We start from the raw sequence: 9,973 nt of genomic DNA, 5'->3' as shown, positions 1-9,973 counted from the left end.
AATTTTCATCATGTATCTCGGGGTTTCCGAACGTACACTTGAGGCAAACGCTTGTGAGATTTGGTTTTATCAAATCATTTGTTTTGTTTCAATTCGAGAGTACACACTTTTGTTCAAGGTCAGTCGCGATCTGCCCTAGATCTTACGTTTGCTACCTCGAGCATTTCTGTCGCCACCTGGAAAACTGTTGACTCCAGTTTTAACAGTGATCACCTCTATAATTTTTGAACTGATTAACCCGATGACTAGTTTAGATAGTGATGTGTGGACTTTTGTTAACTATACAAAATTTTAAAATGCGCTAAAATAAAATTTAAACGTACAGGAGGGCATTGAGAGGGATATTAAAGCAATGAACGTGTGTTGAATTCTGAAAAAAAAAATCATCAAAAAAGGATCAATTTGTTGTGCCATCTACTAAAAGGTGGATCATATTGTCTGTGGTGGAATTCTGACTACGACCAAGGTTTTAGACGTCGAAAAGTTGCATGGAAAGAACTTTTATATAACCAATTAATTGGGCCGATTATACATATATAGATACTGCACTTAAGCGAACGGTCTGAAATGCTAAGGAGGATTATGATTCAAAGCACTACACATATTTCTCGAAGTCTAGCAATAACTTAAGGACGCAACATTGTGTTCATGCTGTCTGGCTGCATTCAGTGCTTATAGGCACATTTTGACATAACATTTTTGTTTGCCAAGTCACCGTAGGAGTAGCCGACGCCACCTAAAGTCGTCAACCAGTCTTACAACATGTTACTGAATATAAAAAACTAAAGAAAGCATAGCTGTAGATTTAACGGTGATAGAAGAAGAGCATTTTCTGCCTTTCAAAGTACAATAACCTTTTTTCCGGCTTGCATAGAACGCCCGCGAAATATGACAAAAGCCACGTGACGGAGCGCTTGCGCAGTGGTATCCTGCTGCTCTCAAGCGTGCGTACGGTGAACAAGGTCGGCTCCCGCATGGCCTCCGAGATCCACTACGGTGCGATAGAAACGCGCGCGGGAGTAAATCTCGGAGGCTATGGCTCGCGTCGGATGACGGTGAAATTGCGAGCGGCTGGCGCTGCCGATGAGATGAAGAACGCGCTGCTGCTCCCTCGTTGCCAGTCACGATGCAGCCGACCTTGTTCACCGAGCGCACGCTTGGGAGCAGCACAATACCACTGCGCAAATCCTCCGTCACGTGGCTTTTTTGATATTTCGCGGGCTTTCTTTGCAACTCGGAGAAAAAGGACTACGTGATACGTATCGTAAAGGAAAAAACTCAATCAGTGGTTTCTGAAGGTGCTCTACAAGTATTCACATCATAATTGGGGTCCTCAGCCAATAATTAAAAAGTCGGGAAATTAAACTTCATTAATTAGTGAGTCATGGCCAAAACAAAAAAAATGTCTGAGTTACTATAGGCTATTGCGAATAGTGTGAGTGCAGTTTAATTCGCCACCGACGCGCCTTTCATTTTTAATTTCTTGGCTCAAATTATGTGGGACACCCTGTATAGTGCGGAATACATTCGGAAACACTAGTACTCCGTAGTGTGACTGTACAGCGACTTTGTTTTTTCTATAAAAAGCTTTCTTTTAAGTATCGCGCTTACGGCCGCATTGTTCTTATCAAATTTCTCAGCAATATCGCATTTCATGGTCCAAACCGTTGTATGTAACATTTCGGTATGGTTACTTGGCTATATATCGAAAAATACGTAAAAAGAACGAGAAAATCTTATAACAATATGAAAAGAAAGGCGGGATAACAATTTTATGCCATTATTTTGTTAGGAAGATTAGGCGGAGGGGGTAACGCATTTAATAGCTTCAGAGGGCGCGACAGAGCCTTTTGGACGCACTAATTTCGACGCGCCCATATAAGCCGTGCATGGCGCCTCACTCTCTTTTTCTCATTATGCAAAATAGAAGTTAGGCGTGCAGACAGGACACAAGAGTAGAGAAGTGGACAACACGAACTTCTCTACTCTTGCGTCCTGTCTGCACGCCTCACTTCTATTTTGCATAATGAATCCTTACCAACTAGCTCAGCTTTCTGTCGTTCTAAGCTCTTTTTCTCGTTTTTTTTTTCTTTTTTGGCACGAGCATTGTGCGACACTCTTGTTTCTTGCGCAGCCCTTCTGGTTCACCTCCTGAGGTCACGGGGGAGTAAATTCAAGATAAAACAGAAAAAAAATATAGTACAGTACAAAATATTTCATTATAGCTGTAATATCAGACCATAAGTTTATTTACAAGTTCAGCTACTGACGTGTCTGGAATAATTAGAACTAGAAATCACTGAGACTACCGGGGACTAAATTAGAAATAAACCAGAAAAAAAAAATTAAAAACAGTACAATACAAAATTCGTGGATTTCATTAGAGATAGGATCTGAGAGCATAAGTTTAGTTAGAAGTTTGGTTACTGAAGTATGGAATAATTAGAAGTAACTCGAAATCAGTGATTGCCGCACACCAAAGCACAGAATCGTAGACTTTAGAGACCCGCCACGTGGGCACGACTTTGGCGAAATCCCTGGAAACCCGGAAGTAGAAAGCGGAAGTAATCAAGTCACTTATGAGGTCACATACAAGAAGATGGCATGCCGTTTAACCGGCATGGTAATGAAAAACAGTTGCCTCCGATTTTGGTTCGTGCGTTGCGTTCGCCTAAAGTTAACCTCAAGAACACCAATGCCGAGGGGCGAGTGCCACTAAGAGACACCTAAGATTAGGGTCGGCCTACCTTTTTTTTTCATTTATTTTCCCTAATGACCCCTTTTCAGTGCACTGCACAGAAGGGAATAGAATTACCAATACTAATCTAATGATAGTACACTACAACATAATATAATGATACTTAATAGATGGAACTTAATAATATACACTTATATATTACTCAAAAATGTGCAATATAAAAGACCATGTAACACGAACGTAAACGGAATTATCTTTTTTTCGAACAGTCGAAGTAAGCAAGGACAAATGTATGCACATATAGCCGTTCAAATATCAAGCACGATATGAAGAGAAAAGATGAAGGAAATAGTTACTCAGAATTGATTACCGCATGAATGATAGAATGGCCCCTTCTTTTCATTAACATTTTTTTTTTCATTTTTTACAGTATATTGTTCATCGCAGCATCTTGGATCGCAGCTACGAAAATGTCCTATAGTATTTTCCTCAATATGTCCTTGAAGTCGATTCCATTCGCTGGCCGCTAAATGAAAAAAAAAAGGTAACTACAGTGCGCGCTCCTTCACCACTGTTCCAAGCATATTAAACAACTTATTCGTTCCTTTCGAGTAAGAGAGCTGCTTGGGATGATACCACACATGCAGTTCTGCGGACGCCATTTTTGCGAAGGACGAAGCACAACCCAGGAGGGAGTATTCCGTGGTGTTGTGGCTTTGCCGACTACATGTGCAAATTTATCCACTGTAAAATAAATTATTTTGTGTACTTTTAAAATGCAAATGAATGTGTCTACGGCAACGTTGCGAGTAGTTGTTGTTGTAGTAATAATGGTAATAATGGTGGTAGTAGTAATAGTAGTAATAATGGTAATAATGGTAGTAGTAGTAGTAGTAATAATGGTGGTAGTAGTAATAGTAGTAATACTGGTAATAATGGTGGTAGTAGTAGTAGTAATAGTGGTAATAATGGTGGTATAGTAGTAATAGTGGTAATAATGGTGGTATAGTAGTAATAATAGTAATAATGGTGGTATAGTAGTAATAATAGTAATAATGGTGGTAGTAGTAGTAAGAATAATGGTAATAATGGTGGTAGTAGTAATAATGGTAATAATGGTGGTAGTAGTAATAATGGTGGTAGCAGTAGTAATATTAATAATGGTAATAATGGTAGTGGTAGTAGTAATAATGGTAATAATGGATGATGATGATGATGATGATGATTATGATGATGATGATGACTTTATTTGCATCCGATATACACGATGCCGGAGGCCTACAGAAAAAGCTGTCGCATTGCAGCTTGACAAGGCCGCAGGCCCCCGCATTGGCAACTTCACGTAGCACTCAGTAAATTATATAATATATATGAGTTATAGTCAGCACTCACTGAAATCCATGCATACAAAAAGGTAAAACTCATTCCATATTCAGACATCGTCATACAAATTACAGGTTATGAAGTACAAACATTCACCTTTCAAGGCACTGTTTATCCTACAAGAACGCCACCAGAGACCAGCGCACACAAAATGAACCGCAGAAAGCGCAGATAACTCCGCAGTGAAAGTGCAGCAAAATTATACACTAACTATACTATTCTTGTTTCCCTTTTTGTTTTCTTCTTCTACGCACTAAAGTATTTTCGAAGGTCCGCAAAAGTAATCTTGTCGGGCTCTATATTTTGTTTCTGCAGTGTGTTCAATAACCTTGGCAGCCGGTTTTTTAACATTTGTAAGCCATATGTTGTCCTACAAGTATCTATTGCCCGTGTTTCAAAATTTCGCGTATTATATGTAGTAGAGTGATATTTCAGCTATTACAACTCGGTGACATTGTATTTTATTTCGCGAACTGATTGGCTTTTAACATTATATTGTAACACTGAGTTCAGCTTCTTCCAGAGAGCCTTTGAGCAGCCAGTTGTAGTTGTAGTTGTAGGCGTCGGTCGTCGTCGTTGTTGTTGTAGTTATAGTTGTTGTTGTAGTTGTAGTTGTTCTAGTAGTTGTTGTAGTCATCGTCGTCGTCGTTGTCGTTGTTGTTGTCCGCACTTTTTCATGCGAACAAGTGGAGAACTGTTTTCAGTATCATAGAGGGTCAATAATAATAGAGAACAATTTAATAAATAACGAAGCGAAATCACCCAATAAACCGCCCTGTGACCTGCAGGGAAGCTTCCAAGTAAACGCCTACTGCCGACAAGACCCCTTGTAAAGCTCATTTAGTCGTCCAACCAGTTACAAACTGTGGCGCTACATCTTGGCAAGAATGTGCGCTAGCGGGTTCCGTAGCCTTGGCTCTGCTGCACGGAACCACTGAAACAGGCTGTAGACGTAGGAATGTCAGCACGTCTTGTTGTTTGTTCGAAGTTATGGTGAAGCACGGGCATAAAACGAATGCATCGTGTGAATGTCGGCGGTTGTTCTTGAAACGGCGTTCGCCGCCTAGCCGCGCTGGCTGGGCGGCGATGAGTCGTGCCGCAGCATGCCAATGTGGATAAGGATGGACGAAGCGAACTCGATGTTGACCTGTTTATTGTTGTTTCAGTGTAAGATGCTCTCTAGTTTAAATATCGTATCAGTGTGCCGCAAGGGCACGGCACGCATTTGTCGTACAACATGGCTGAGGCTCCTCTTATGCCTGTGCAGGTTCTGCTGTGGACCTTTGCGACAGCGTGCTGCTTTGAAGCGGCTTTCTTTCTGGAATATAGACAGATCGACATGACAGCGAGCTATCTACTGGAGGGTCGTCGATCTCAGCGTGTGACGTCATCAACGGTGGATATACTAAAGGAGCAGCGCTACAACAATTTCTTCACAGGGCATGGCATGCACGCGTCTGTCGAACAACATTGCTTATCCCTATGCAAGTCGGTTGCTGTCCGAATTTCGTTTGTTTTAAAAGTGATGCCCAATTTTTGTTAGTAGTGACATGCCCTGGGAGATGTTTCATTATTCTATGCCAACGTTGTTCTGTGATTTCGCTTCTCTTGTCTGAGGACACTGAGGAAAGCCCTGAGCCAACGAATGCTCAAATGCTGCAAGCAATTCTAGACAATCAAACTGCATCAGATCGTAAAATAGATACTGTTAAGGAAGAAATCGCTGAATTCAGCAGCCGTACGGAATGATTAAGCGAATATCTTACAGTAATCCAGGAAATGAACAAACGAATAAAAAATCTAGAACATATTGTGCAGCAACAAGCCGGAAAGCTTGCAGACTACGAAAACCAACGTCGGCGCAATGATCTTTTGGTTTTTCGGCGTTCCTAAAAGCGAAGGGGCCTCAGTGATTCAGCTAAAGAAAGCCATAGTAGATAAATTGTTTGAAAGGAACAATTGGAGTGGAAGTCGAAACGATTGAAAAATCTTCACCGACTTGGCAAAGAAAAACCAGAAAGGACTAGGCTAGGCCCATAATTATGAAGTTTTATCATTATCGCGAGAGAGGAAATGTTCTACAAAACTGCAAGAAACTGAAAGGGACATCCATAACCATTAGTCATGACTATGCCAGAGGAACAGTAGAAATAAGGCGCAAGCTATGGAAAAGTTCAGCTACAGAAAGGGCTAACGGTGCTAAGGTTAAGCTGGCGCATGATAAAATCAGAATATATGGTCGCTGATATGGGTGGGATATCAACCAAGACGAACGATATTTGTGCCGGGGCCACAACGATAACAGACAACAGGTGAATGCCGCCTTGGCTGCTGCCGCCACCTTGCGCAGTATACGCAGGAGAATAACACCTCGTGTGTCGCGCTGGGAACACCGGAGTCCTCACCTCGGGCATAGCTCCGGCTTCCTTTATTGAGTGCAAGAAGCACTGTAAGGAACCGAACATGGATATGTCTTGCTTTCGAGAAGCCCACATGTGGTGGCCATAACCAAAACGTGGCTGCAAAATGGTGTGACCGATGACTGCGTCCTGCCGGAAGGCTACAAGATGTTTAGATCGTACAGGGACTCACGAGGGGGCAGAGTAGCTATAATTGTGAAAAATTCTATTGTGGCCTCAGCAGTTGAGAGTAATCTCCCAGAAACAGTGGGGTGTAAATTAAACGTTTCAAACACTGTATACCTTCTTGGGGTCGTGTACAGACTCTCCCCCCCTCCCGCCCCCCCTCCCGCTACAGCACCTGAGTTTCTGGACGAATTGACTATTTTTCTTTGTGGCCATGTGAATGGCAGCACCAGGCTTATACTGACCGGATACTTAATCGACCACAGGATTAATTGGGATGCTTTCTGGCCAGGTCACGCTGAGGCTGACTGTGGGGAAAATTTGTTGGAAATGATGTTTGCTCAAAACCTAAAGCAAATAGTAAGCGAATATACAAGAGTAACGTCTTCGTCTAGGTCGGTATTGAACTCGGTGTTCCTATCAAATAAAATCGATGATTATGAGATGTTGATGATAATCACAAAATGGTTTCTGTTACAATTCCATTACGTGTGCCGCGAATTAGATATTATAAGACTGTACAGGTGAAGGATTACGCGAACGCAGATGACACTTCCGTTCTCGACACACTAGAGTATTCATTTAGCCAATTTCAGGCATATATCCGAGCAGGAAATTGAAGAAGAATTATGGCAGCTCTTCAAATGTATAATCAAAGATTGCCTTCACGAATTCATTCCTAGCAGAGTGAAGAAAAAAAAGAAGCGTAATCGCTGGATAACGTGAGCTATTCATTGTTCACCAGAAGCGGAAATTAAATAGACTGCGTAAAAGGAAGTATCACTCAACGGAAATAGCACGTGCACGAAGGGAACTGAAGGATGCGCTGTTAGAATATAAGCACTATGTTTTTTAATCACAAGCCCAGCACTTTTCTTAAACATACGCCTAGAAAGTTTTGCCTTTATATGGCTGATAGGCGGGACAAAATTATGGAGCTAAAATGTGGTAATGAAATTTTCAGCCAAAACGCGGACATTGCAGACAGCCTGAACTGTTTTCTTTTTTTTTTTTTCGCTCAGTTTTCACGCGATGCAAGAGCAACCAGAGAGGCGTGGGTACGGCATACTACTTATCTGAACCGATTGGAGACATTATTATCAGCCAAGAAGGAGTATTTCAGCAACTTCTGTCTCTTGATTCAAAAAAGGTGAGTGGGCCCTATGAATTACGCACCCATTTTGAAGCGTTATGCAGAGTGGTTATCGTGCTACTTGAAAATTATTTTCCCGAAATACCTTTGTACTAATTGGATACCATGTGACTGGAGCAAACCTTTCATTATTCCATGTGTTTAAAAGTGGTGATCGATTCTCCGCAAATAATAACCGACCGGTTTCACTTACATCCGTTTGCTGGAAAACATTAGAACACGTCCTAGCCAATCACATTATCGCGTTTGTGGAAAGCAAGAATTATTTTTATTTTTATCAGCATGCTTTCAGGAGCGGTGTTTCAACTACAACGCAGCTTATTGACACGATTCATGACATTGCGACTGCTTTGGGCTTGCACTGACAACTTGATGTCATATGTGTAGATTTTGCTAACGCTTTCGATAAGGTGCCTCACAATAGATTGATGATTAAACTCCGTTTTGCTGGACTTAGTCAATCTGTGCTGCGTTGGATCGAAGCTTACCTGAAGAATAGGAAGCAATACGTGAAAATAGAAGATGTCATGTCTGGTTCACTAGAAGTATTTTCAGGAGTGCCGCAGGGCTCAGTTCTCTGGCGTTATTATTTTTTTGATATACATTAATGATATTGGAGAGATAGCGAAGCCTCCTGTAAAGCTGCATGAAACTGTTTCCAGACGATTGTTTAATTTACGCACAAACAGCTAATGGGGATGATCAGCTAAAAATTAACCAGTGTTTACAGGCGTTACACTTGCGGTGTCAAACTTGGGCATGGAAATAAACGACTCAAAGTCAACAATTACTCACATTTCTAAAAAGAAAAAGATAATTCCATTTGAATATCACATCGGCAATCACGCCTTGTTAACAGTAGATACTTTAAAGTATACCTTGGTGTTTCAATTACGCATAACTTAAAGTGGCATACATACATTGATAATGTATGCTCCAAAGCGTCACGGATGCTATACTTCATAAGGAAAAAACTGCCGGGAGCAAGTAGGGACGTAAAAGTTATTGCTTTTAAGACGTTTATACGACCGATACTTGAATATGCCAGTGTTGTCTGAAGTCCTCATCAGAAAATATTGAAAAATAAGCTAGAAAGACTACAACGTCTTGCGACCTGTTTTATATGTTCAAAGTAGACAAAGGATGACTCAGTTACAGCTATGTTAAGATTGTGGGATTTAGAATCGCTAAACAAATGCAGGCTTAAAAGTAGGATTAAGTTTCTTTTTCATTTAATGAAAGGCGATTTTAGTATTAACAAAAAACGACTACTATTGCCTGGGAAACAAAGTGAGAGGGCGAATCATACGCGAGTGCTTCAGCCTTCGCTCGAACGAATGTGTATCGGTATTCTTTTTTTCCTGATGCAATTGAGGCAGGAAACGGCCTTCCAAATTATGTGCTCAATATTAATGATGTTTCTGAATTCATGCGTGTACTTGATGTGCATTTATGTCATTAATTCTGACGATTAGTTCGAGCTTCAGCTATAGTCTTGTTGTTTGGTTCTATTACTTATTTTCTACATATATGCATATAAGTGTGTGCGTATGTTTTAAATTCTGTATGCAGAATGTTCTACCTCCTGTAATGTTCTACCTGTAATGACCCTCAAGAGAGGGTTAACTGAATTTCTAAATAAATATAAATTAAATAATGGCCGGCGGTACCATCAAATATTGGTACCAGCTAGAAATATCACATCGAGCTCAACGTCCACATAGCGGCAATGTTCCTGTTCATTTTAGCAGCTGGTGGGCGTCGGGGGTGTAGCTCAGATGGTAGAGCGCTCGCTTAGCATGCGAGAGGTACGGGGATCGATACCCCGCACCTCCACTTTTTTTTTTTTTCTCCTTTATTTTCTTTCTTTTTTCGCAGCATTTTGTGATATACACAGAACATACAAATCGCTTGTCCGTTTCCGTTGTCTCATTTGTACAATCAGCTTTCATTTGCTACATCTGCTTGCTTGCTTGCTTGCTTGCTTGCTTGCTTGCTTGCTTTCTCTCTTTCTTTCTTTCTTTCTTTCTTTCTTTCTTTCTTTCTTTCTTTCTTGTTCGCTAGCTAGCTTGCTTGCTTGCTTGCTTGCTTACTTGCTTGCTTTTTCTTTTCCTTTTTTTTTTCCATTACACAATGAGAACGTGTTTGCTTCCG

At 41.0% G+C, this 9,973-nt stretch overlaps 1 non-coding gene across 1 annotated transcript; it reads left to right on the top strand.

Annotated features, from left to right (window-relative positions):
* Nucleotides 1-9,582: 9,582 nt before the first annotated feature.
* On the top strand, nucleotides 9,583-9,655 carry TRNAA-AGC (transfer RNA alanine (anticodon AGC)). Its single transcript has one exon. It is a non-coding gene; the product is annotated as a tRNA-Ala (tRNA).
* Nucleotides 9,656-9,973: the final 318 nt, after the last annotated feature.

This window comes from Dermacentor variabilis, chromosome 6 (genome assembly GCF_050947875.1).
Source record: "Dermacentor variabilis isolate Ectoservices chromosome 6, ASM5094787v1, whole genome shotgun sequence".
NCBI classification, from domain to species: Eukaryota; Metazoa; Arthropoda; class Arachnida; order Ixodida; family Ixodidae; genus Dermacentor; species Dermacentor variabilis.
The sequence above is the reverse complement of the archived record's forward strand: the minus strand, read 5'-3'. Positions and strand labels throughout refer to the sequence as shown.